This window comes from Rhinatrema bivittatum, chromosome 2, assembly GCF_901001135.1.
Source record: "Rhinatrema bivittatum chromosome 2, aRhiBiv1.1, whole genome shotgun sequence".
Lineage (NCBI taxonomy): Eukaryota > Metazoa > Chordata > Amphibia > Gymnophiona > Rhinatrematidae > Rhinatrema > Rhinatrema bivittatum.
Window position 1 is genome coordinate 672,944,408 of NC_042616.1, and position 27,417 is coordinate 672,971,824.

Consider the following 27,417-nt stretch of genomic DNA (forward strand, 5'->3'; position numbering starts at 1 on the left):
AGTGACAGCTAAAGGCTAGAGAACCAAAGATGTCTTATGGCTATTGTTTGCATGGGTTTAATTAAATATTTACATATTAGAAGCTAAAGTTATACCTTATATAGAAATAACAAATAAGTCATTGTTTACTTGTTAAGTTCACCATTAGAACACATAGACAAAATGTAAGTTTATACATAGGTATTAGTTACAAGATTAATAAGCATACATTTTGGGAATCTAATAAATATTTAGATATTTGGTGGTTACTGATAACTTGAGAGCTTGTTAGCAATGTCTCTGGATAATATTTAAAGTATTAATTTCATCTGTGACACTCAGAGCTTTCCAGGTTTGGTCAATGACTGTAACCTGTTCATTACTTTGAATGCAAACTGATAAGATCAATAAAAGAGGAATTACAACTGGCTTTAGCTGATTACACTAGGTTTTCAGCTGAGGTATACAAAGCCAATTTAGAGGCCTCCAGGAAATCCCTTGAGGGTCTAACCTTTGGGATTTTTCACACCCTTCTGCTTCCCTTCCTTTTCCTGATGTATTCTCCCTCCCTATCTTCACCTAACCCTCTCCTTCTCCTTCTCCTTCCCCTTCCCATTACATTTCCCATACCTATCCTTTTCTTTCTTCACTCCCCCCAGTCTTCATCACTTACTTCTCCATAAGAACTTAAGCATTACTATGCTGGGTCAGACCAAGATCCAACGAGCCCAGCATCCTGTCTCCAAAAGTGACCAGTTTGGGTCACAATACCCAGCAGATCCCGCAAAAGTTTATTTACTGTACCTCACTCCCAGGGATAAGTGCTGGCTTTCCCAAATCTACCTGGCTAATAACTATTTATGGATTTTTCATTCAGGATCCTTTCCAACCCTCTTTTGAACCCCACTAATTTAATTGCCTTGACCACATCCCCTAGCAATAGATTCCATAGCTTTATTATGTGATGAGTGAAAAAAATACTTCTATGATTTGTTTTAAATTTGCCAGTTGCTGGTTTCATGGAGTGAAACTAGCTGCTTCGTCTGGGGCAGACACTATATCTTTGGCTTTTCTGTGATGGAAACGAACCAATTACTAACTTTTGTTGGAAAAAGAGAGGGAGGAGAGAAGGGTTTTTGCTGAACTTGTGAGATTTAGAGACCAATGATTATAAAATGGTTTCTCATCAATCTTAAACTCAATTTTATCCAGATAGGGTAATTCTAAGAACCAACCAACAGTTCCAGCCCAAGGTGGTATCATCTTTCCATATAAATCAGGCCATCAAACTTCTGGTTTATCACCCAGCCCCTCATATCACCAAAAGAGAACAATCCCTGCATACCATAGACTATAGAAGATCGTTATCTTTCTATTTATAAAGAACAAAGACATTCAGAAAAGCATCACAATTATTTATTTCTTATGCTCCAGTGACTTTGAGTAAAGCAGTGTCAAAATAACCACTTTCCAAATAGATTGCCAAATGTATCACTTTCACTATAATCAAAATTGGGATACCCTGCCTGGGGAATTTTAAATTTGTGGGGGTCTGGTTTTGGGCCTTGGGGCCCTTTAAAACAATGGTAGCTCTGTGTAAAGTCGGATGGCAATACACATCTTTTTAGGGCACCATCATGTTGTTCTTTCTCGCAGAGTTTTTCCATGAGAAAAAATAATGTGAGGATTCAGCCACAATATTTTCTCAGCGAGGGAGACAATGTCACAGGGATATCCCCCCCCCCCCCACTCTGATATTTTCATCTCCCCACAATAAAATATCTCCACTTGATAAATCTCAAGAGATTTGTTTCTTTTAAATAGCTTCTTTAAATATGGCACACTGTTGTTCAGCTTCACCCAGCATCTCCCAGTCTTCAAGGAAGTCTTGCCTCACAAATCTTCTACATATTTTTAAAGAGGTGAATAAACATGTGGACAAAGGTGAACCAGTAGATGTGGTGTATTTGGACTGTCAGAAGTCATGGGATAGGAGGCAATGTCCTTTTGTGGATTGCAAGCTGGTTAAAATACAGGAAATGGAGATTAGGATTAAATGGTCTGTTTTCATAGTGGAAAGGGTGAACAGGGATCTGTACTTGGACTGGTGCTTTTTAATATATATATAAATGATCTGGAAAAGGGTATAATGAGTGAAGTGATCAAATTTATGGATGACACAAAATTATGCAGAGTGTTAAATGTCACAGGGATGATAAATTCAAGGAAGACCTTGCGAGACTGGAAGATTGGGCTTCCAAATGGCAGATGAAATTTAACTTGGACAAGTGCAAAGAGATGCATATAGGGAAAAATAACCCTTGCTGTAGTTACACAATATTAGGTTCTATCTTAGGAGTTACCTCCCAGGAAAGAGATCTTGGCATCATAGTGGATAATACATTGAAATCGTCAGTTTGGAATCAAAAAGCAAACAGAATGTTAGGAATTATTAAGAAGGGAATGGCAAATAAAATGATGAATGTCATAATGCCTCTGTATTGCTCCAAGATGAGACTGCATCTTGAATACTGTGTGCAGTTCTGGTCACCGCATCTCAAAAAAGATATAGCTGCACTGGAGAAAGTGCAGAGAAGGGTGACCAAAATGATAAGAGGCATGGAACAGCTGCCCTATGAGGTAAGGCTAAGGAAGTTAGGGCTGTTCAGTTTAGAGAAGAGATGACTGAGGGGGGATATGATAGAGGTCCACAAAATCATGAAAGGACTTGAACAGGTTAATATAAATCGGTTATTTACTCTCTCAGGTAATAGAAAGACTAGGGGGCACTCAATGAAGTTAGCAAGTAGCTCATTTAAAATGAATCGAAGAACATTCTTTTTCATTCAGTGCATAGTAAAGCTCTGGAATTCATTGCCAGAGGATGTAGTTACAGCAGTTAGTGTAACTTGGTTTAAAAAAAGATTTGGATAAGTTCCTAGAGGAAAAATCCATAAACTGCTATTAAACAATAAGGAATAGTAACTTGAGATCTATTTAATGTTTAGGTACTTGTGACTTGGATTAGCCACTGTTAGAAACAGGATACTGGGCTTGGTCTGACCCAGTAAGGCAATTCTTATGTTCTTATGTTCTAACCCTAGATTATGTGTTATTTGAAAGAGTATTTAACCATTCCCTGTTTATCACCTCACTCTACTCAAGATAAATCTTAGTCAACTCTTTTCCAAGCTAAAGATACCTAAGCTGTTTAGCATTTCTTCATAAGGGAGATTTTGCATTGCCTTTATCATTTTTGTCACCTCTCTCTGTATCTTTCCTATGTCTATTATGTCTTTTTTTGAGATGGAGTGAACAGAACTGCGCACAATAGTCAAAGTGTGGTTGCACCATAAATCTATTCAAAGGTATTATAATATTCAAAGTTTTGTTCTCTATACCTTTCTAAATAATTCCTAATATTCTATTTGCCTTTCTGACTGTTGCCACACATGTAGACAAAGATTTCAAGGTATTGTCCACAAGGATTCCAAGGTCCCTTTCCTGTGTGATGACTTCTAACACAGAACCCAGCATCGTGTACCTGTAGTTGAGATTATTTTTCTTTACATGCCTTACTTTACATTGCATCTGACATTTAGATTCTCAGTCACCTAGAGGACATTGTACTAACAACCTTTCTCTATTTGGAAAACTGCTCATTTAGTTCTACCCTCTGCTTCCTGTTGTTACAGGAGCACTAGGGAGAGATCCTGATTCCGGGAGAGTGGTGTGCCCTTGGAACACGATGCAACTGCAGAGAGGAGCTCCGAGGAAGCACTGAGACAGGTGAGACGTGTCCAAGCACAGGCAGACAGGCTGAAGACCAGGGTCTCGGACCTCTGCCAAACCTGACGCATCAGTAGAGACCCAACAACGCAATAATGGTCTCTGGGGTAGCCCTCCAGCCATTCGATAGCCCTTTTGGACCTGTCACACGGGAACGGCAAATGCGCCAGGATGGACAGAGATCGAGGGCAGAAGATGAAAATGGAACAAGACTTGAAGACACAATCAGACAAGGACTCTTGAAGACATGATCAGACGATACTCTAAGACAGGGTCAGATGAAGGTACTTGAAAAGGATGAGGCAAGGCTGAAGAGAAGAACATCAGGGACACTGATGAAGACACTTGCTGAGTGGATAGAGAGAGAAGAGTATGAAGGAATCTGACCAAGACTCATAGCAGCAACCATCCTTGACAGAGCTTCAGGGACCCGGGGTGATCGGCACAGGCCAAGCTGAAGAAGCGACGGCTTCAGACCCAGCAGGGAATACGCATCTGAAGGTCATCATCCGAAGTTGGACAAAGGACGGCGGCCTACTAGGAGGTAAGATCTGGAACCAAGACATCCGAGAAGAAGGCTACCCTGATGAGGGTCTGAAGGCTTCTTTGAAGAAGCAGCAAAAAGGGTCTGAATGCTTAGCAGCGAAAGAACTGAAGATGAAGACATCAAAAGGATCTGAAGATGAAGACAACTTGACATGAAGACGTCTGGAATGTCAGGACATCTGGACTTCATCCTGCAGGGCACTCAGTCAAGAGCATCATGGAGCTGTCGAGAGAACTGGAGAATGAGACATCAATGACATCTGAACATCTGGACTTCGGACCCCCAGGTCACTCAACCAAGAGCATTGAGGAGGCTCTGAGAGGGAGAACAACAGGATGACTGACTTCAGGAAGGACAGGACATCAGAAGGCAAGGATTTCAGAAAGATCTGAAGGACAGGACATCAGGTGGGTCGGACGATGAGGACATCTGAAGACAAGGACTTAGGATCCAGCGAGAGACCAAACATGGAACGAAGATGCACACAAAGGATCAGGAACCACAAAGGAAGACAAGGGAATTCTCACAAAGAACAGAGTGCCTTGAAGCAGCAGAGGAGGACATCATCGGAGACTCCTGGACCGAAGAGCTGGAACGGAGGACCCAGGAGCAGTCCAACTCCATGACTGACTCCTTGCAAAGGCATCAAAGAATTAAAGGCTGAGCCCTTTTGTAGGGCTGAAGAGGAACACCCAGGATGACATCACAAGGAGGAGCCAGAAGGACTGGCCCTTTAAATCCTGGGAAGAGGCATGGCCCCGTGCCTAAGGAGGCAAGACCAGGGACAGCAGCCATGCTATAAGCAGAGGAAGCAGGCCCGAGGCATCGGAGGGCTCCGGTCTGCGAAGAGGAGCTAGAGGGTGGCCTCCTGGCCTCAGAAGAGGAAGCTGGTTGATGGCTTCTGTGACAGGAGAGTCCTGGTGAGAGCGGTTCCATGCCGCAAGGAAACCACAGTGTCGGCGTCCTCCAGGCCACAAAGAGGAAGAGGACGTCAGCGGCTCCTGCTGCGAAGACAGAAGGCTTCAGGGCGGCCTCCAGGCTGCATAGGAATGGCGTCTGAGGCACCCTGGCTGTGAGGTGGAGGAGAGACGTCAGTGGCTCCTGCTGCAGGACGGAATGATGGCAGCGATTCCAGGCTGCAACAGTGGCAATGAACAGTGGCGGCCTCTGGGCCAGAAGAAGACATGGCGGCAAAGTCTGCCGTGTGGGAGCTGGACATAGGCGGTCCCCAGACCACGGAGGAAAGAGGACGGCGGCTCCCTGTCACACTGCACAGGGAGAGCAGGCAAGCTGGTTATGAAAGAAGGTGAGAGACTGATTGTAGGTCTATCTTTTATCCAGTTACCAATCGACAATAAGAGGACACTGCCCTTGATCCCATGACCTCACAATTTCCTGAGGAGTCTCTCATGAGGGACTTTGTCAAATGCATTCTGAAAAATCAAATACAATATATCTATCAGCTCACCTTTATCAGCATGTTTGTCTACACCTTTCAAAAAATCTAATAAATTGGTAAGGCAATACTTCCCTTTGCAAGAACCATGTTGACTCTCTCCCATTAAACCGTGATTAAACCATGGTGAATAATTTTGTTTTTAAGTGTTATGGTCGTGAACCCTTGGGCCGGCTGAGACAGTGGATGGAATACTGTGGGAACCCACAGGAAGCGTCACAGCTGGGAGGCGGCGCTGAAGAGACTCTGAAGAGGATTTTGCCAGTAGGACCCCCCAGGAGGAACCTGTAGGAACCTGGGCCTCTTGGACTTAGGCAGAACCCTAGGCGACCAAGGATCCGGGCAGCTTCCGGAGAGGTGGATGAAGAGGACGGCCAGGCCCAGGAGGCTGGAAGAGTCTTCACCCTTGGAAGCCCGCGGCTCCCCCGGGAGGAGCCCGTGAGAGCCCGAGCTGCTGGGACTTAGGAGAATCTTCTGGGCCAGCAGGTACCGGATACCTGAGGTGGTGGAAGAAGCCGAAGTCGGAGTCCAGGAGCGAAGCCGGGTCAGAAGCCAGAAGTCAGAGATCCAAACCAGAGCCAGAAGCTGAAATTGAAGACAGAGTCGAGGATGGAGCCGGGTCGGAAGCCAGAAATCCGAAGTCAATACCAAAACTAGGAGCGGAGGCTGAGGACGTAGTCAGGAGCCAAAGCCAAGTCGAAAGCCAGTAATCAGAAGACAAAGCAAAGCCAGGGGAGGAAGATGAAGAGGAGTCAGGAGATGAAGCCAGGTTGGAAGCCAGAAGACCCAAGGGACGATCCAGGATCTACAGCAGCAACTAGACGCTCAGCAAACTGAGAGAACCTCGTTGCAAGGCGAGGTACTGCTGCAGCTGCCGGGTTAAATAGCCCAAGGTATAATAGTCTAGCAACCATCATATATTGCCACAGTGAGCTCTGTGGCTTATATTATCAAGCCCGTGAGACACTGGGCTTGTCTAATCATAGGTTGCTGGAAGACAAACAGGTGCTGACACGGTGTGAAAAAACTACTGTGTAAGCACTTATCTTGTTCCACAAATGATGAGGTAGTATATGTAGTCCTGAATTGATGCTCCAACACTGCGGTGTTTCGGAGAATTTGACTCCTTCCTCAGGGACCCTCCAGGTGATGATATACTGACAGTTAGAGCCTGTTGATTGCGGTCTTTCTGAGAAGCTACAAGACCGCTTGTGAAATATCGGTGCACAATGAAGGTGCAGCCTCACAGCGATTTGTGCCGCTTGCAAGAGTCAAATTCTCCGAAACACCGCAGTGTTGGAGCATCACTTCAGGACTACATATACTACCTCGTCATTTGTGGAACAAGATAAGTGCTTACACAGTAGTTTTTTCACACAGTGTCAGTACCTGTTTGTCTTCCAGCAACCTATGATTAGACAAGCCCAGTGTCTCACGGGCTTGATAATATAAGCCACAGAGCTCACTGTGGCAATATATGACGGTTGCTAGACTCTATTATACATTGAGTTCTTTTCCTATAGCCAAATCTTCATTATTTTGATTGTTTCTTATTTTTGGCTATCATTGAGTCACATTATACTACTAGGGTTAAATAGCCCGGCAGCATCTGATGTCAGCAGACAGCTGTCTGAGGTTTCCCGCGCTGGTCCCTTTAAATCGTCAGCCCCGGCGCACGCGCGTGCCTAGGGGGCAGGGCCAGCTGCGGATTGACGTCGGCATCTCCCTCGCAGGGAGGGTGCCGTGGAGGGCTGCATCTCGGGCCTGGGAGGCCGAAGTGAATGCGTTCTTGCGGCCAGACCGGGCCGCATGGAGAGTGCAGGTCCCGGGGCACAGCCTGTGACCGCAACATTAAGAATAGTTTCTATCATTTTGCCTGGCATCAGTGTCAAGCTCCCTGGTCTATAGTTTCTGAAATCATCCTGGTGCCCTTTTTAAAAATATTGGCATCACATTGGCCACTCTCTAATCTCCAGGTATTGTGGTGGTTTTTAATGAAAAGTCACAAACCACAAGAAGCAGGTCTGCAATTTCATGTTTATGTTCCTTCAGAACTCTGGAGTAAAATACCAACCATCCAGCCCTGTGATTTGTTAGTCTTTAGTCTGTCAGTCTGATTTATTACATCCTCTGGCTTTTGCTTGTGTATAATTGTTCAGAGTCATCACCATAAAAAAAAATGTTTCTGGGGTGGGCATGACTCCAACATCATGCTCAGTAAAGAGAGAGGCAAAGAATTAATTTATTTTTTTCTCCTATTTCCTTCTGCTCCATGAGCATCCCTTGTGCTTTTCAGACATCTAGTGGCCCAACTGATTCCCTCACATGCTTTCTGCTTCAAACGTACTTGAAAACATTTTTATTACTTGTATTTAGCTGTATGCAAAGCTTCTATTCAAATTCTCTTAGCTTACTTAATAACTTTTTTACATCTTACGTAACTTGCCAGTACTTATGCTCATCTCTATTTTCTTCATTTGAGTGTTGCTCTTTTGGCTTTAATTGCCTCTTTCTCCTCACTATTAAACTATGCTGGAAGTTGTTTTGATTTTTCTTTGATCTTTTTTATATTTTCAAAATCCTTTTATTGAGCAAACATGGAAGACCAAGCAAGTCAAAATGCAAACAATGGAATACATTTTGTTGTGCCTTGTGCATGACAACTTTAAAAAATGTCAATGCCTCCTGAAAGTTTTTAACCATGTGAATTGTTCCTTTTAGTTTTCTCTAACTAATTTCCTCATTTTATCATAGTATCCCCACTGGCTGCTGCTCCCACAGTCCCATCTTTGGCCAGTAGGACATGCGATCCCTGATGGCTTGCTCCTCCATGATATCTTCTTTGTCCAGCAGGGTTTGAACTTGACCTCCCTGCCAACCCTCTCCAATGACATCATCTGGCTCCTCCTCTCCACACTAGAGGCCAGCAACCAGATGACATCATCAGGGCTTCCCACAGGGTAGGCCTATTTTTTTGGGTGTGAGAGGATTGGCAATAACCAAGAAAAAACAATTATCAAGAGTTTAATTATCTTGTTACAGGTCACTACCAGATTAATAGTAAATATACAAATAAATTTAAAGGACTCTTATTTATACATTCCTACTCCCTTAGCAAACTTAACTAAGAACTCAACAAAATTAAGATAAAGGTAGCAATCTAGCACAAAAGAGGATTTTTCCAGTCTTCTACATCGAATGTCACATGTTTGATTTTTTACAGGTGAGAGGTTGTATGAGTTCACCCAGTGCAAGGAGCTTCTGGCTCTCAGAGAATGAGTCTGATCTCTGGAGGCTAGAGTGGCAGACCTGGAAGTGTTGAGGCAAACAGAGAGATTTATAGATGAGACCTTCAGGGACATAGTAACAAGTCTGGCTGACCTAGTGCTGCCTTGAAGGTGGAAGATCTCCTGGTTGGAAAGCACAATCTGGTCAGCAGGAAGTGATCCTGTAGCAATGACCTGCTCTCCATATGATGTACTTTCCTCACACTGACGCTGCATCTCCAAGGGCTACTGCTGAGGAGGGAAGGGTTAGGTCAATCATCATTGTTGTTGATACTATTATTAGGAATGTAGATAGCTGGGTTGCTGGTACAAGGATCACCTGGAAACATGCCTGCCAGGTAGAAAGGTAGCAGATCTCATGCATCACCTAGATAAGATTTTAGACAGTTCTCGGGAGGATCTGGCTGTTGTGATGTATGTGGGCACCAACATCATAGAAAAATGTGGGAAGGTGGTCTTAGAAGCCAAATTTAGACTCTTAGGTAGAAAGCTAAACTCCAGAACCTCCAGGGTAGCATTCTCTGAAGTGCTTCCTGCTGCACTCATAGGTCCCATGTCAGGCAGAATTTTGGTGTCTCAATGAGTGGATGAGACGATGGTGCAAGGAAGAGGGATTCAGTTTTCTAAGGAACTGGGGAATTTGGGGGGGAAGGAGGTAACTTTTCCGAAAGGAAGGTGTTAGGAATCTGGTAGGAAAGCTCTGTGATAGAGCTGGTAGTTAACAATCTGATAGGTTCCACTATCTGATGGGAGGAGCATTCAGATAGGAGTAGCAATCCGTAATAAATCTATTGTTAGTTAGACTGCAGAGTAGCAATCTGTTCTTATTGGCTCCTAAGAAGGAGTCAGCAATCTGTAATAGTTGTGGGTGGATCCCTGGGCTGGTGGCAGATGACCACACCCCCGGGAGGATATCCCGAGAGGGACCACCGGCTAGGCTTGAGTATGGAGACAGACACACATTAGTTCTTTTATTAAACCACCAGAGGTGGCAGTAGTGAGCGGATATGCCCGGCAACGAGCACCCGGTCAGGGGTTTCCCCCAAAGCTGCCGCGGACGAGGTAGGGGACCGCAGTCATGGCCTCCCATGACCGCGGGACACAACAATAATGTCAGGTTCCAATTTTAGGAGCTACCACCCAGGAAAAGGATCTGAGTGTCATAGTTGATATTACATTGAAATCATTGGCTCAATGTGCTGTGACGGTCAAAAAAAGCAAACAGAATGTTAGGAATTATTAGCAAAGGAATGGCAAATAAAACGGAGAATGTCACAATGCCTCTGTATCGCTCCATGGTTATACTGTACCTTGAACATTCTGTGCAATTCCTGTTGCCACATCTCAAAAAAGATATAGTTGTGCTGGAGAAAGTACAGAGAAAGGCAAACAAAATGATAAAGAGCATGGAACGTCTCCCCTATGATGAAAGGTTAAAGAGGTGAGTGCTATTCAGCTTGGAGAAGACAAGCCTGAGGTGGGATATGAGAGAGGTCTACAAAATCATGAAAGGACTTGAATGGGTAAATGTAAAATGGTTATTTATGCTTTTGAATAATACAAGGACTAGGGGGCATGTCTAGAAGTTGGCAAGTAGCACATTTAAAACAAATCAGAGAAAAATATTTTCACTCAAAGTGCAATTAAGCTCTCTCAATTCATTAACAGAGAATTTAGTTAAGGCATATAGTGTAGCTAGGTTTATAAAAGGGTTGGATAGGTTCCTGGAGAAGAAGTCCATTACATGCCATTAATCAATAGGAAATAGCCACTGCTTTTTGCTGGCATTAGTAGCATGGGATCTATTTAATGTTTGGGTACTTGCCAAGTACTTCTGACCTGGATTGATCACTGTTGGAGGCAGGATACTGGGCTTGATGGACCCTTGGTCTGACCCAATAAGGCATATCTTATGTTCTTATGACTCTGGTCAGGACCACCAAGCAGGGTTTGCCTGGCTCCTCTGACTGGGTATAAAAAAACAACTTATGAAAAGCTCCCAACTACCTTCTAACTCTCAGGGAATCTAAAGGGACTACCTCCGAAACTCTCTGTAGGGAGCTGCTATATAGACTCTCAGGGGTACCGCCATGCTAGACCGCTCAAAGGGAGGGGCTGAATTTGAATGGTCCTCCCCACACACTAACCTGCACTCTTTCTACCTGAACTAAGGCTCACTCAGGTCTTAATGGTGATGTAACCCTAGGGTCCATCACATACTAAACACCCAATGAAGACCAAGTCCTACTTCCATTAAAAAAAAATATAGTCAAACCAAAAGGAAAAGGATAAACTGGAGTATTATTTCCTAAAGAAAACTGATGTTTTTTAAAGTCTTTATAAACTGATATCATACAGGTCTGCCATGGCTAGGGCTAAATAGCACCTATTATAATCATATACAAGTATTATTATGTGCCATTAAAGAATTCCTTTAAAGTCTACTCTTAGAAATCAATAATTTTTAACATCCTTTTTATATTAATGCATTTAAGAACACTTATATCGTCTTCAAGCCCAATTACATTTCATAGGACTGTGAGTCCCCACTGCTCTGCTGATTGCTACACAAGGAAGCTGTATAAAGAAAACTGTTCTAAAATGATTTTCTGCTGTATAACCCAGGCATGAAGATGCTGAAACATTGCATTATCAAAGTGTCATCTGGAACCAGAGCCTTTCTATTAACATCTTGGCATTTGGTGGGCTATATAGCAGAAACTCTTTGTTTATTCTCGGGTTAGGAATTTGGGTATTATTTGACAGTATAATATCCATGATACAATAGATTCACAAGACTTGCTGCACATGGTTCATAATGCTACATTTGATAAGATAAACCAGCTGGTTTTTGACTACAAACCAGTTAAAGTGCTATTGTTCATATGTATGAATTATTATCATAGCCTTTAAGTAGGAGTCCCTAAGACGTATTTACATTGCCTTCAACTGGTACAAGATTTCACAGTCATAATCATCTCAGGTGTAATGAATAGAGACAGTATTTCCCTTATCTTGTGAAAACTTCATTAGATCTTGGTTGGTCAAAGTATACAATGTTTTAAACACATTACATTTTCTTTAAATCCATCAAAGGTACTGACCCAGAATAAATAGTTGTTTAACATCATATACTTTACTCCATAGGCTATGTTCATCACAATTTGAATTACTAACTATCCCTTCACTGAAATTAGCCCAATTTACCATGACTTAGTAAAGGGCCTTATGCTATGTGGGTCCAGTAATTTGAATTGAGTTAACCTCTGAAGCCCAAAGTTCTGAGGATTACTTTCAATCTCAAAAATTGTTAAAATATGGTTATTCCAGAAGGTCTATGCCTCCCTTCTATTTTGCAATTATTGCAATCTGCTTCTATTTATAAGAATTAATATGATATTGCTCTTGTTTTGTTTTAGATGCTGAGTTCTATTGCCATATTATTTTTGAATCCATTGATGCTTGAATAACTAAAAGTCCTAGTGCTGGCATATGGGTTAGTTTTCTTTGAGTTTAGCTCTAAATTTCTATCATAGGATTATGTCCATAGGATTAATGTGTTTTACTGTTTTATGCATTTTTGTATTTTGTTGCAGTATTATTTGTATTGTTACCAAAACGTGCAGTTAATGTGGTAAGTCTTTACTGTTGTGATCCCCTAATAGTGCCTTATGACTTAGCAGATAATAAATTGAATTGTAAATAAGTAAATAAAATCAACATAAATTGTCTTGATAAGGCATGATAAAATACAGGTGGTGAAAATATATGGCTGTCAGTTGGGATATATCTTTGGCATTAAGGACAGGAAGTACCGGCATACTAGGTGGTTATTTTCTGCCAAAGTTGACAAGTATAGAAATTTGTGTTATATCCTGTATCTCACTTCCTTTCTTCAATTAATTTATATTACTGGGCATGAAAATAACATATAGGCCAATATTCCCTGAATGTTACATGTCTTTCTAGCAACCATCATTATTGAATGTTTCCCTCCATTCTCTGATTAAATGTTATCTGGGCAACTCATTATGTCATTATCTGCACAAAATTTATTGGGCTAAAAAAGGTGACTCTGGAAGCATTCCTAGTATGTGGTTTCAATTTGTCTAGGCATCGCTGCCCATACAAAGTTAGACTGGTAAGGCAGGTTGGAATATTTACATTTACATTTATTAAAATTTGATTTGCTTGATTTTTATTAACACCAAAGTAGCATACAATAAGGAAACTTGTAATGGAAAAAATAATTTGTTAGTAGTCAATAGCGATCAGTTTTCCTTTTTTTTTCTTTTGTCATAGGATTTAAAGTACAAAATATAGTTTTTTTTCTCTGTTCTTTCTAGCTAGTGACAATCATATTCTGCCTTAGCAAAGGTTAGAACATCACAGAGAAGGGTGGTGGGGGAAGGGGTTAGTGAATGATCTGTATGGCTTTGAAATTTGGCTACTTCAGAGAGAGACTGCTAAAATATTAACAGCTGTTTGAGCAATCACAAGCAAGAACCTGAGACAAAACAGAGCTCATCACATTACATAAAAAAAGTCTGAACAGCTAACCTGTAAGCAGATAACTTTAGGCAGCTTAGCAAGATCCCCAGAAGACTTTGTGAAGCGAAGAGAGCTATGGAACAGAACAGGCCCATATATATATATAATTTAAGTACAAGGATTGTAAAAGCATGAAACTATCACTGTCTTTGTTTCCCCTTCATTCCTGAGACTCCCTGGCACCAATGTGCTGATAATGAATTAAGATAACCTCAAAAGACATCTGGTGTCTCTTAACAACTGTTTTGGTAAAAAAAAAAAAATAAAAAAATAAGGGTGTGGAAGATCAGACTAGTACTGAAATACCTTCCTAACGAGCAGATTGTAAATCTTTTATTAAAGCGCAAACAGAACACCTAAGTTCTGGACTAAAGTCAGAGAGAATAAGATATATAAAGCTGTGTGCAGCAGTGAGTCCTTGAATGAGCCACAAACAAGAGAGCAAATAGCTACTATATGTGGAGAAAACACAATTCCATAGCAGGGAGGACCTGTGAGTATTCTTTGTATAATACATTGTCTTTATTCTTATCTCTGTGATTGCAATCTTATTTACTTGATTAATCTTTGTAATGCTTACTGTGATGTTGTGTGCTTGTACTAATATACATTATGATATTGTTTTTCTTTACTAATAAAGTGTGTAAAGCAGAATATTAAAAAAATCTAAAAACCCCAAACAAACCATATATTTACAATATTTAGTAAACAAAGTGGGTCATTTTCTAAAGGGATGGCATTGGGGCGGACTCTGTGATGACTTCTCTGATGGCGAAAAGGTAGGATACCTTATCGCTGCCAGTAGCTCACCTAATAGCACCACCTTTCACGGTGGTGCTATTGGGTGCGAAAGCCAGCAGCAATAGCACTGCACAGATGCGATCGCTGCCGTATTTCGCATGCCCACCCCGGTTTCACACCCCCACCCCCAGTACTGCCGAATTCACAGAGCCGCGATAGTTTAGAAAATACGGCCCTAAGTTTTGCTTTGCCAGATTGTATATAGAGTGTTATATGATGTAATATATAACCACTCAGCCTACTTTTCACATGTACATAGATGGAAATTACCTTTTGATCTTTTCCTGAATAGTTCATGATGATCAAATAAGGTCTGACACTGTATTGAGCCAATTAAAGCTTGATAATGAACTCTAATGTAGCTGGGTGTTCCCCAGTCAGATGACCCAATCATATTGCTGGAAGATCCGGCCATATGATGCCAATCAGGTCTCTATGAACTTGCTCCTAGCAACCAAATACCAGTCACTCATGAATACCTATGATGACAAACTATGCTCCTATGATGATTGCATGTAAAACTTCCAGCATAGAAGCTTTAACCAGTAAGACAGCAACAGGCAACAAGATGTGCTAAGAGCCAAGCAGAGAGGGTCCTGGCAGCACAGAGACACACTCTTCTTCAGACTTCAATTTCGCCAATGACTTCTGAAGAGGCTAAACTTCAGGTGATATAAATCTTAAATGGAGGGGATAGTTATGTCTGTTTGGTTTTATGTGACCAGCTGCACAGGATGAGTAGGATTGTGGTGAATGTATATAAGAAACAATGAATGTGGTGAGCTTGTATAGTATACTTTACATGATTCCATTAGATCTAAAAGAGTGGGGCCTGATATTGGGGAGGAGACAATCCTTCTGGGGCCTCAGCTTATAAAATTAACAATCATAAATTTCAAAGTAGCAATTTAAAAGCAAAGTTAAATTGAAAATAAATCAGTCAAAATCTAGGCAACTATATTAAAAAATAAAATAAAAGAAATCCAAATTAACTGCCCACTAAGCACACATGGTTCCAGGGGAAGAGATCCATCAAGGATGATCAGGCTTCTTTCCCAAAAACTTAATCAAAAATCCAAGCCTTAGCTAACTATCTGAAGCACAGAAAGTTTAGCTCATCCTGGATTTCCAGAAGAACAGAATTCCAGAGTACTGGCACAAGAATACCCATTCTAAAGTTATCTGGATAGTATTAACAAGATAATTTTACCTGGGCATATTCAGTGAAATACATAATGTATCTGGGTTACGTTCTGCTGAATATCTGTTTAAAATGATTTAGATAACTTTACCTGGATAACTTTACCACTTGCCTGCCTACTGATTATGGACCTTGATGTGTCTGAAATGGTCCAGAACCTTTGCATGTCTGTTAATAAATATGACCCTTTGCATGTCTGTTAATAGCTATGACTTGAGAGCACTCTCTCTATGCATGCAGTGAGTAGTAAGGTGGATGGCGCTGCAAAAGCTGTCATGGTCTGTTTCTATTACTATGCCTACAAGTAGCATTTAATGGACAAATTGAGAGGTCTAGAGTTCTTTGAGTGGAAGAGAGACAGACTGAAATTATTTATTGATTTGTTGCAATATATTTTATCTTGCAAGTACTCTATGCAACCCTTCAGTCAATTCCTGAGATCATAAAATGTATACTATTGCTGGGGCTTCTAATTTGCAATTCTATTTATTCTCACTATCAAAAAGTACTATTTTTATACTGAAACACAAAATCAAAGAAACATAGGAAATGTTGACAGATAAAGAAAACAACCATCTAGTCTGTTCTTTCCTGAAGCAATAGCACAGATTATACCCATTCTTGTGTTTTATACTCACATCCTCACATTCAAGGATCTTCTATGATTATCTCATTCTCTTCTTCCTGAATTTTATTATTATTATTTTGGTCTTCAATTTATCCAGGCTATTCTATGTACCTATCACCTTTTATATATAAAAAAAAAAAAGTCCTTTTGTTATGCATTAGTCTAGCCTCTGTTAGTTTCATATTATAATCTTTTGTTGAACAACAGAAATCCCCAAATGTTTTGGAATGAGAGCCACATTGGACCTTTGAACCTACTCAGAGGACTAAGGAGTTTGTTGGGCAGGATGGGAGGGATCCCCCTTGGTGTTGGAGTTTGCTGATTTTATGTGTGTGTATGTGCTATGTGCTAGGGGTGTGCATTCGTTTTCGCCATATTGGCAATCCGCAACGTATATTGCACTATTCGTAGTATTCGTGGGGAAGCGAAACGTATCGTGATTCCCCACGAATACACAAATCTTCCCCCGAATTATACAGCCACCTAAATAAAAATTTAAACAAACCCCCACCCTCCTGAACCCCCCCAAGACTTACCAAAACTCCCTGGTGGTCCAGCGGGGGGTCTGGGAGCCATCCCCAGCACTCACACCCTCGGAGCTGGTTTCATCATGGCGCCGATAGCCTTTCTCACAGGGGCTACCGGTGCCATTGGTCAGTCCCTGACACATGGCCATCGGCGCCATCTTCTGCTCCTACCATGTGACGGGGCTGACCAATGGCACCGGTAGCCCCTGTGACATAGTATGGGCAAAGGCCGAAAGCCGAAAGCTGGAACACGAATAGAAATCGCCGTATTAACGCATCGGGGCGCCATACGGCCGAATGCAATGTATCTGCTCCCCGACGAATCCGAATCACAAATGCAACGTATGGCGTCCCTCTGCACATCCCTAGTATGTGCATGGGATATATGTCCCTTTTAATAATTTGAAATGCTGGAAAATTAGGGGGGGGGGGAGGAACAGGGGGCATAATTCAGGGTTCCCAAAGGGAGAGGCAGATAGTAAGAGTGTCAGTAATAATATTTCTAGATTTCTCATAAGTTGACAATTCTAACTCTGCCACACCCTTAGGATTCCCAGCCCCTGCCATCCAAATATAAATGTGTGTATATATATGGCACACTCTTTCCTCTCCCTTATCTTCCTTCCCTCTCTCTTTCTTTCACCTTCTCAAGTGGAGGGCTACCACTTGGGTTACATGGAAAGACAAATGAGATGTCATCTACATAAATTCTATAATAAACCACAATGATTCTAGTACCGTCCCTAAAGGAGATAGAGGATAGTGCTATCCCCTGTGGTATGCCCATCCTAAGTACTCTCCAATTCAAGCAGCTCTCTCCTAATCTGATCTGTTGCTTTCTCTCTGATAAAAAAAAATACACAAACCATGCCAACACTGTTGCTCCAATGCCAATTGAGCACATTCTCTCAAGTTATGTACAGTGGTAGATGGAGTCAAAAGCAGCTGAAATATTTAATTGCACCAGGAGTACTAAGGTTCCCTTATCAATATTATACCTTAGAGTATCTAACAAAAGTATTAGCAGGGTCTTCATACTGCACGTCTTCCTGAACTCAAATTGATAAATATCTAAGATGTAATGTTGGATACTTTTCCAATATCACATCCTAGATCCAAATCAACCGATTATGATAATACACACTTCTCTAAAATCTTACTAAATGGTGGAAGATTGGAAAGTGGTCATAGATTGGTGACAACCTCTAGGGACACTACAGTATTTTTTTAACTGGTGCACTATCAGCATGTTCAATATTTCAGGCATGTTACCTTCCTCTATCAATTTTCACATTGGTAGCCAATATGCTATGTGAAAAATCCTTCATTTCCTGCATCACCCAAAACAGGCAAGGGACAAGTTGATAATACATAGATTTAAACTGAGAGATGCAATTTTAATCTTCATTGAGGCCACTGGTTCAAACTGCCCCGAAACCATAGAACTAACCAAGCTATCCTCATCATCATTTTTGCACTTGTAGCAAATGAGAAATGAGACTACAACTGCGAATTGTGTCATCAAAATAGTTACCAATCCTCTCACAATCCACTTTCATAAAAATCTTTTCAGAATGCTTTTGCACTAACTTCTTCACTACATGACACAATTCTTCAGGTTGATTCAAAGCAACTCTTATTCAATTAAAGTAGTATTCTTTACAAAATTGGTATAAAAGGTTTTATATATCTTTAATTGGTTTTTGTAAATTTCTTATATTCCTGCTGTTGGCTGATTCCATCACATTCTCTCATTCTTGCAAAATATTTGCTTCTCTGAAATGAGTTCTTTTATGAAACAAGATGCAATCTTGTGGGCATTAATCTCAAGGAGGCCTCCTCATTGTATGAAATAGAAAGTGAATCAAACCACTACTCTCTACTATTTCAACCATATCATTTTTGCTGAGGTCACTACCATGCAGACCTAATAAGATCAAAAAGCAGCAGAAGAGGAACTGAAGGCTTATCTGCATACCATTCCCAGAAGCCTCTGGGAGAGGACTTTGACCATTGCAAGCATTCCAGGTTTTCATGCTCCCCAGTCCCAGCTTTCAGAGGCCCCACAGTAGAAGAGGAGTGGGATTGCACTCCATGAGTCACGCATACCTTAAACTTCCTTACTATTAATTTACTATATATTTTATACATAATGGACCCGATACTGAAAGCACATTCAATGTGCAGTAGCCAAATAAGTAGGACGTATCCAGGTAACCAGTGGGCTATTCAATATTGTAGCCTAAAGGTGGCCGGAAAAGTCACTTATATAGACATTCTTTAGCCGGTTTGAAAGTGGGAGGGCACTGGGTGGATCAGGTTGGCACAACCTAGCTGGATAACCTGCCAATGAGCAGATATAACTTAGCCAGATATAACTTATCCAGCTAAGTAGCAGCTTGTATGGGAATATATAGTGGCATAGCCATGGTGCTGAATATCCCTTGTAACTTACAGGGTCTTTCATCAAATTGTGTTCGAGCCCTAAAGAATGATAAATGTGCAATCTTTCCCGTGTCATATGCTAGCATGCAAATTTGAAAATGAAATTGTAAAACCAGGAAAATTATGCAAAAGAGGGACTTTGATCACCTTTTGCAGTAAATAACACACAACAATGTGGGATTTAATGTGCCAAATAATAACACCTTTTTTTTTAGTGGCAGAGGGGAAAAAAGTTTTTATTGTGCCATAGCGGCTGTTATCATGGATCATGGTTATCATGGCTATTATTGCCCTCTCTCAGAAAACCTACACTGCCCTACTGGCCCAATGAAAATAGCTTTTCTTACCTGCCTTGTCTTCCTAAATGTTAGGGGGAATTCTACTAGTTGTGGGATATTGGCTACTTCAGACTGCTCAACAGCAACAAGAGCAACAACAACCAGCAAGGGAGGATCAAACACCTTCTAGGGAAGTCTCTGCATGGGAGCCAGAGCTACTAATCCCAGCGGTGGAGTGGCCTGGACTGCAGCAGGATTTGCCATGCAGGAGGGCATGCCTGTAGTACAGGGAGCACATCTTTCATCCACAAATCACATTGCTGGGCATACCAGAGGAACATATGGTCACCAGATTTCATGTCATTTCTCAGGCTATCATGGAATTACATCAAGAACTCAGAAGGGATCTGGATCCGCTCATGGAAATGTCCCATGCTATACTGGGCATTATCAAACTATTGTGGGCCCTACATTTTATGGCATCTGGGTCCTTCCAAACGACACTCGGGGTAGTTGAAGTAATGTCCCAAACATTGTCCCACTGTCTGGGCTAGGTTGTAACAGCTGTACGTGACTGCATTGATCAGTACATAACATTCCCTTGTGAAAAGCAGGACTTTCTGGAAATGCAGAAAGGATTTAAAGCCATTGCCAACTTTCCTAATGTTCTGGGAGCTATTGACTGTACTCACATAGCCATCAAACTAATCCGAGGCAGGAAGGAGATCTACCGCAACAGAAAGCCATTCCATCAAAGTGCATGTGGTCTGTGACGCTTGAATGCACATCCTCAGCATGGTTGCCAAGTAGCCGGGAGCCATGCATGATTCCTTTTTACTTAGGCAATCTGACCTGTTTGAAGAATTTGAAGGCAGCCTCTATGGTGATGCCTGGCTCGTAGGTAAGAGTGCTAATTCTTTCTATATTCCCTCTCCAGCTTTGTGTTTACAGCAAACGGCACTAACACACGGGGCTGTCGGGGATGTGACAGCATTGGTTACATGACGTGGCTTGTACAGTTAGGTCTACAAACCACAGTGGCAGGGCCCAGCTTTCTCTCTTTATGCTGGAGAGGCCTGCTAATGTTGCATGACCAAACAATGCAATTGCCACAAAATTATGTGTGTCACCAGGCACTATAGACTTTCTAGTTGTTTACTTTAAGCTAGTGGCTATTCAAATCCTTCCTTTTGGAGCTGTTCAAATGTCACTTGTCAACCACAACATTTTTGTGTCCATAGTGCTGGGACTCCCATGTCATATGTGCCCTGTTAGTTCTCTCTCTCCAGGATGTCAGCCACAGTTTGTCTGTAACATCACACAGGTTAAACAGAAGCTGGGGGCTGTGCCTTTTGGCCCACTCCTATTCACTATGTCATGTCAGACAAATGTGTATATCTGGAGGACATACTGTAGAACTGCCAGGGATATACACAATCATACCACCAGGCTGATGCCTATCTGCAATAACATGTGTGGTAGCTATGATGTATATCTTCAGTGTTAGAAGAGTGCTAGAAATAGGTAGCAATAGCTTGATAAGGAGAAACATGGTCATATTCTGTAGGAACCACACATGCAGTTTTCCATTCAGGAAAACAGCATAATCAAGTGTTATTGCCTTCATATAGTGTCACTATAAAAGGCGGCAAGGACCATGGGTTTGGAAAGAGCCTTTTAAGGCTCATGTCAAACTAGAGCATAGCTTCAAATATATTATAGCATGCTGTGGGGTTGGCAGCGATAGCACAAATTCATAATGATGTGAATGATGCAGCCGTTTCTCTTTTTGCTGCAGGAGGTTTAGGATATGGTTTTAGGACCTGGCTTCTCATGCCCATCGCTATGCCCAACACTCTTCGTAAATACAAGGTACAGTGAGGCATTATGTTCTACTCGCTGTGTCATATAATGCACCTTTAGAATATGCAAACTAGGGGTGTGCATTCGTTTTTGCCGTATTGGCGATCCGCAACGTATATTGCACTATTCGTAGTATTCGTGGGGAAGCGAAACGTATCGCGATTCCCCACGAATACACGAATCTTAGCCGAATTATACGGCCACCTAAATAAAAATTTAAACAACCCCCCCACCCTCCTGAACCCCCCCAAGACTTACCAAAACTCCCTGGTGGTCCAGCGGGGGGGGGGGGGGGTCCAGGAGCCATCCCCTGCACTCACACCCTCAGTGCCAGTTTCATCATGGCGCCGATAGCCTTTGTCACAGGGGATACCGGTGCCATTGGTCAGCCCCTGTCACATGGTCATTGGCGCCATCTTGTGCTCCTACCATGTGACAGGGGCTGACCAATGGCACCGGTAGCCCCTGTGACATGGTATGGGCAAAGGCTATCGGCGCCATTTTGAGTACTGGCATCGGACGGCCAGAGTGCAGGAGGTCGCTCTGGGACCCCCGTTGGACCCCCAGGGACTTTTGGCCAGCTTGGGGGGGCCTCCTGACCCCCACAAGACTTGCCAAAAGTCCAGCGGGGGTCCAGGAGCGACCTCCTGCATGCCGGCCATCAGATGCCAGTACTCAAAATGGCGCCGATTGCCTTTGTCCTCACATGTCACAGGTACCGACGGTCGGCCCCTGTGACATTGTGAGGGCAAAGGCGATCGGCGCCATTTTGAATACTGGCAGCAGATTGCCTTTGCCCTCACTATGTCACAGGGGCCGATCGTCGGTACCTGTGACATGTGAGGGCAAAGGCGATCGGCGCCATTTTGAGTACTGGCATCGGACTGCCAGCATGCAGGAGGTCGCTCCCGGACCCCCGCTGAAATTTTGGCAAGTCTTGTGGGGGTCAGGAGGCCCCCCCAAGCTGGCCAAAAGTCCCTGGGGGTCCAACGGGGGTCCCGAAGTGACCTCCTGCACTCCGGCCGTCCGATGCCAGTACTCAAAATGGCATCGATACCCTTTGCCCATACAATGCCACAGGGGCTACCAGTGCCATTGGTCAGCCCCTGTCACATGGTAGGAGCACAAGATGGCACCAATGACCATGTGACAGGGGCTGACCAATAGCACCGGTAGCCCCTGTGACAAAGGCTATCGGCGCCATGATGAAACCGGCACCGAGGGTGGGAGAGTGCAGGGGATGGTTCCTGGACTCCCCGCTGGACCACCAGGGAGTTTTGGTAAGTCTTGGGGGGGTCAGGAGGGTGAGGGGTTGTAGTTAATTTTAATTTTAGCTGGAACACGAATAGAAATCGCCGTATTAACACATCGGGGCGCCATACGGCCGAATGCAACATATCTGCTGCCCGACAAATCCGAATCACGAATGCAAAGTATAGCGTCCCTCTGCACATCCCTAATGCAAACTGGGGGAATTTTAACATATGCCTCACCCTAACTCACCAAGATTGTGCTAATCTGCTTTGTATTCCATAATCTGCTGCTGTGGCATGGCATCCCAGTAGGTGTCATTGCAGATCTACCCAAGGATCTCCCATGTCTCCTCACAGAAGCCGGGGACTTGCAGCCAACTTCAGCAAAGTTTCATACAATGCTACTTTACCTGTTAGTCCTCATCTACTCCTTTCCCTTCCATGGTAGAGAGCCCATCAGAGTGCTACTACCTGGTCTCATCTCCATCTTTCTCTTACTCATGGGTCCTCTGTCTGGGTCAGTGTGTAACAGAAGCCACTTAGGCTGAGTTAAGCTACATCATGAAAATGGAGCATTAAGTGCAATAAATAATAGTAGACAAAGGTTTACATAAAATAAAACTTGGCACCAAAGAGATGTGGTTGGCCTAATATAATTAATTAGATTGATTGACAATCCAAAATAGTCATGTTTAGCCATAGCCTTTGTGAAGGACTGTCAATGCAGTATACATAGCTTCCCTAGATTGCATCTTTTTGCTTGCCTCGGCTATGCCTTGGACCCTGTCCTAGCCCTCACATGTTGGCAAGATAGTCGCATAGGTATGATGGAACTCCTGCAGGTCCTAGGACATGGAGCCAAGTGCTCTAGAAGTCTGAGAAAACACAAGTAGCTCAGCTTCTTAAAGGCACAGTCTGAAGCTACATGTTGACACTTAGAATCTTCAAGCACAGATTCAACATGTTACAGCCTGATTCACTAGTTGACATCCATATGCATCTGAGAATATCCACATGTACATCAGAAGCATAGTGTCAGAAAGGCCTGAAAGACACAGGTGTCAGCACTGCCTCCATTGGCTCTGAGGCAGTATCGACATCTGAGTACTTACCTAGCAGGCCTTCATTTACAGCCTTTCGTAAGCACATGTCCAATATAGTGGCAATCTCAGACTTCTCACAGGTCATTGCAAGTTACCATATCTAAGGGATGTGCAGAGGGACGCCATACGTTGCAATCGGGATTCGTATTTGTCGGGGGGCAGATACGGTGCATTCGGCAAGGAGGGGCCCCCGATACGTTCATGCATTAATTCTTATTCATTTCCCGGCTAAAATTGAATTAACTACAACCCCCCACCCTCCTGACCCCCCCAAGACTTACCAAAACTCCCTGGTGGTCCAGCGGGGGGTCCGGGAGCCATCTCCTGCACTCACGCCCTCGGCTGCCGGTATTCAAAATGGCGCCGATAGCCTTTGACCTTACTATGTCACAGGGGCTACCGGTGCTATTGGTCGGCCCCTGTCACATGGTAGGAGCAATGGACAGCCGGCGCCATCTTGTGCTCCTACCAAGATGGCGCCGGCTGTCCATTGCTCCTACCATGTGACAGGGGCCGACCAATAGCACCGGTAGCCCCTGTGACATAGTAAGGTCAAAGGCTATCGGCGCCATTTTGAATACCGGCAGCCGAGGGCGTGAGTGCAGGAGATGGCTCCCGGACCCCCCGCTGGACCACCAGGGAGTTTTGGTAAGTCTTGGGGGGGTCAGGAGGGTTGTTTAAATTTGCTCCTTTAGATGGCCGAATAATTTGGTGAAGATTTGTTGTATTCGTGGGGAATCATGGTACATTTCGCTTCCCCACGAATACAACGAATATGGCCCTATACGTTGCGGATTACCAATACTTAAGAAACAAATGCACACCCCTACCATATCTCATAGAGGTTGCATGCCACCATGCACTGTAGTGCCCTGCTACAGCTAGATAAGCAGTCAACTCCCATGTATAGATGGTGAGGGCCTTTGTCCTTGGCCTGTCGTCTTGGTTATGTTAACTGCTTGGGGAGGCTAGACAAGGATGCTGGATTGGAAATAGGATGGTTTTATGCCTTTACATATTGTGGATAGTCACCTCTGAAATGGATAGGTAAGAGTTTATTTTGTGATGGCACAAGCTAGCAGAATGGTACGTTTCCAAGCTAAGTTGTGACCTTTCATGTCTTTTCAGGTTTGTGACCCTTGCTTGTCCACATGGCTGCCATGACTTATGGCCAACATAGCATAGCTTCTGTCCTATAGGATAGGTGTCATGCACTGTTTGCACATTTTGTACATAATGGATACCGAGACCAAGGCAGATGTGCTGATAGACTCTCAGTCATAATCTCTGTGCATTTCATTAAGACTAGATTAGGTTTTGTCAGCTGATGACCTTATGAGCAAACAACAATCATCTTTCAGAATTTTGCCATTGTGTAAAATGTATAGGCCATCAGCTTCCAGAGATATCATGTGGTAGGTAGAGGCCCATGTCAGTAGCAAGGACAAATCGGTGAGCATACATGTGTTGCGTCCGTCGGTCTCAGATGACTTCAACCTTTGTGCCTCACCTTTCTTCCTTCTCTCTCCTCAAGCCTTGGGAAGTTGGCTGCCACCGCGTCTTTATGCCGCTCTCCCCAGCATCCCCGGATTGGCACGGTGATGGCATTCGCCATATTTTTCCTGAGGGCCTCCTAGGGTGCATGCACGCATGCCACCCACATCTTTATCTACGTCATGGCGGGAACCTTGCGGGCATCCCCTCCGAGTGACGTCAGCACATCCTGGTATTTAGCCTGCCCTTCATTTGCTAACAAACTGAGTTAGCAAGGATTGGATTTGCTCTGGTCTAAGCTGCTCTGCCGCTTCCTAGCTGCTGCAGGAAGCTCTCTTCGCCCTTCAGGATAATTCTACTGACTTGGGTACCCGCTCCTCAGGGGCCCTTCTACTTTCTTTCAGGTACCTATCCTGGGATCCCAGGTACTCGCTCCTCAAGGGCCTGCTCTCCCTAACCTGGTGCCTGCCACTCTACAACTTCTGCCTGCCAGGACTCTCAAAGATACAGCTTCTGCTTCAGTGAGTACTAACATACCAGTCTATCTCCTCTACAGCTTCAGCGCTCTACATCCGTGTAGAGATGTAAGCTTTTTCTCTTTGGCTTGGCAAACCACAATCTGAATCTGCTTGCATCAATACTTGCTTATCTGAATTAAACAGACACTGAGCCTGTTTGTGTCTGCATTCCTCAAGCTTTTGCCTTTTACATACAGACCTTGCTCTTAGCACAAAAACACAGAATGCTTGTTTTCTCTCACAAAGATAGTAACATGAGTTAATCATAATAATCCGTAGCAGCTATGTCTCCGAGAGTATTGTTGTTATCAATGATGTGATTGTATACGCAAATAATATGTAACAGAGGACAATAAAAGGGCCTGCCTGAAGTGACTTCGGGATGGCTTCCTGGCTTCCTTAGAATCCTGTCTGACGTCTCTTGCTTCCGTGCATCTCATATTACAACAATCCGGGACTTGTTCCTGTTCTCCACGCTGTCTCTACCTACTACAGAGTGAGAAGGGCCCTCTCAGCCGAGGATCCCTGAACTATCACTAGTGGAGCTATCTACCACTGCTGTCCGCTTCCTGGGCAGTACCACCCTTCTGTACAATAAAAACATTTCTCTGTGTTGTGTGCAAAGAGTCTAGCCTGGTACTGCAGTTCCTCATGGGGCTTCTCCCCATGGGAGTGGCCATCACTACAGTACCCAAGAATCCACTCCAACACATCACAACCATAAAAGATTGCTAACTCCATGGATTCGGCTCAGCTCACCGCTTTCCAGGCCATTCCAGGCCTGGCCCAGCGAATCTCTGAACAACAGAATTTGTTGGACAACTTGACTGTTACCTTTAATCAGTTGCACGCACAGATGAATACACTGGCTGTCACAGGTAAAAAAGTTACACCGCCAGAAGTGACGGTCAAGACTACAGTGCCTCCATCTGCTCCAACACACTTCGCGGGTGAAGTGTGGAAATGTAGAGGATTTATTAATCAATGTTGCATGCACTTTTCTCTGCAAACTAACCATTTCCCTACAGCGTATGCCAAGACCACCTATATCCTTTTGTATCTGGACAGAAGAGCTCTGGCTTGGGCCTCACCGCTGTGGGAGCGTAATGATCCTATCTTGGATGACCTTGCCGGGTTTCTTGAACTGTTCAAGTCAGTATTTGATGAACCTGCAAAGTAATTGACAGCAGGTTCAGCCTTGGTTTATCTAAAACAAGGTAAATAACCTTTACCAGACTTCGCCATTGAATTTAAGACGTTGGCCTCTGAGTTACATTGGGACTGTAGGTGTTTGAAAACACTATTTTTTGAAGGCCTGAACTCCCGCTTGAAAGATGAATTGGTGACTTGTGAGATGCCTGAGACCTTAGCAGAACTTATGAAGTTGGCAGCTAAGATTGACCGCCAAATTCGTGACAAAGTTCAAAAGGTCTAGAGTCCCAGAAGACCGGGGGCGCTCCTGGGCAGCGTCTAAGATGGCTGCCTAAACCCTTCACTCCTCCGGACCATGCTTAATACATTGCTGAAACCGTTTTTTTGTTGGAATCTGCGCCGGAAATCTTTGCTCACATCAGGGACGATGTCCTCATTAAAAACAAGCAAAATTGAAGCTGCTTTTGCCGCTGCTGCCGGATCTAAATGCGCAAAGCAGGACCCGCCAACCCCGGAAAAAAATGCGGCAACGAAAAACATGGCGT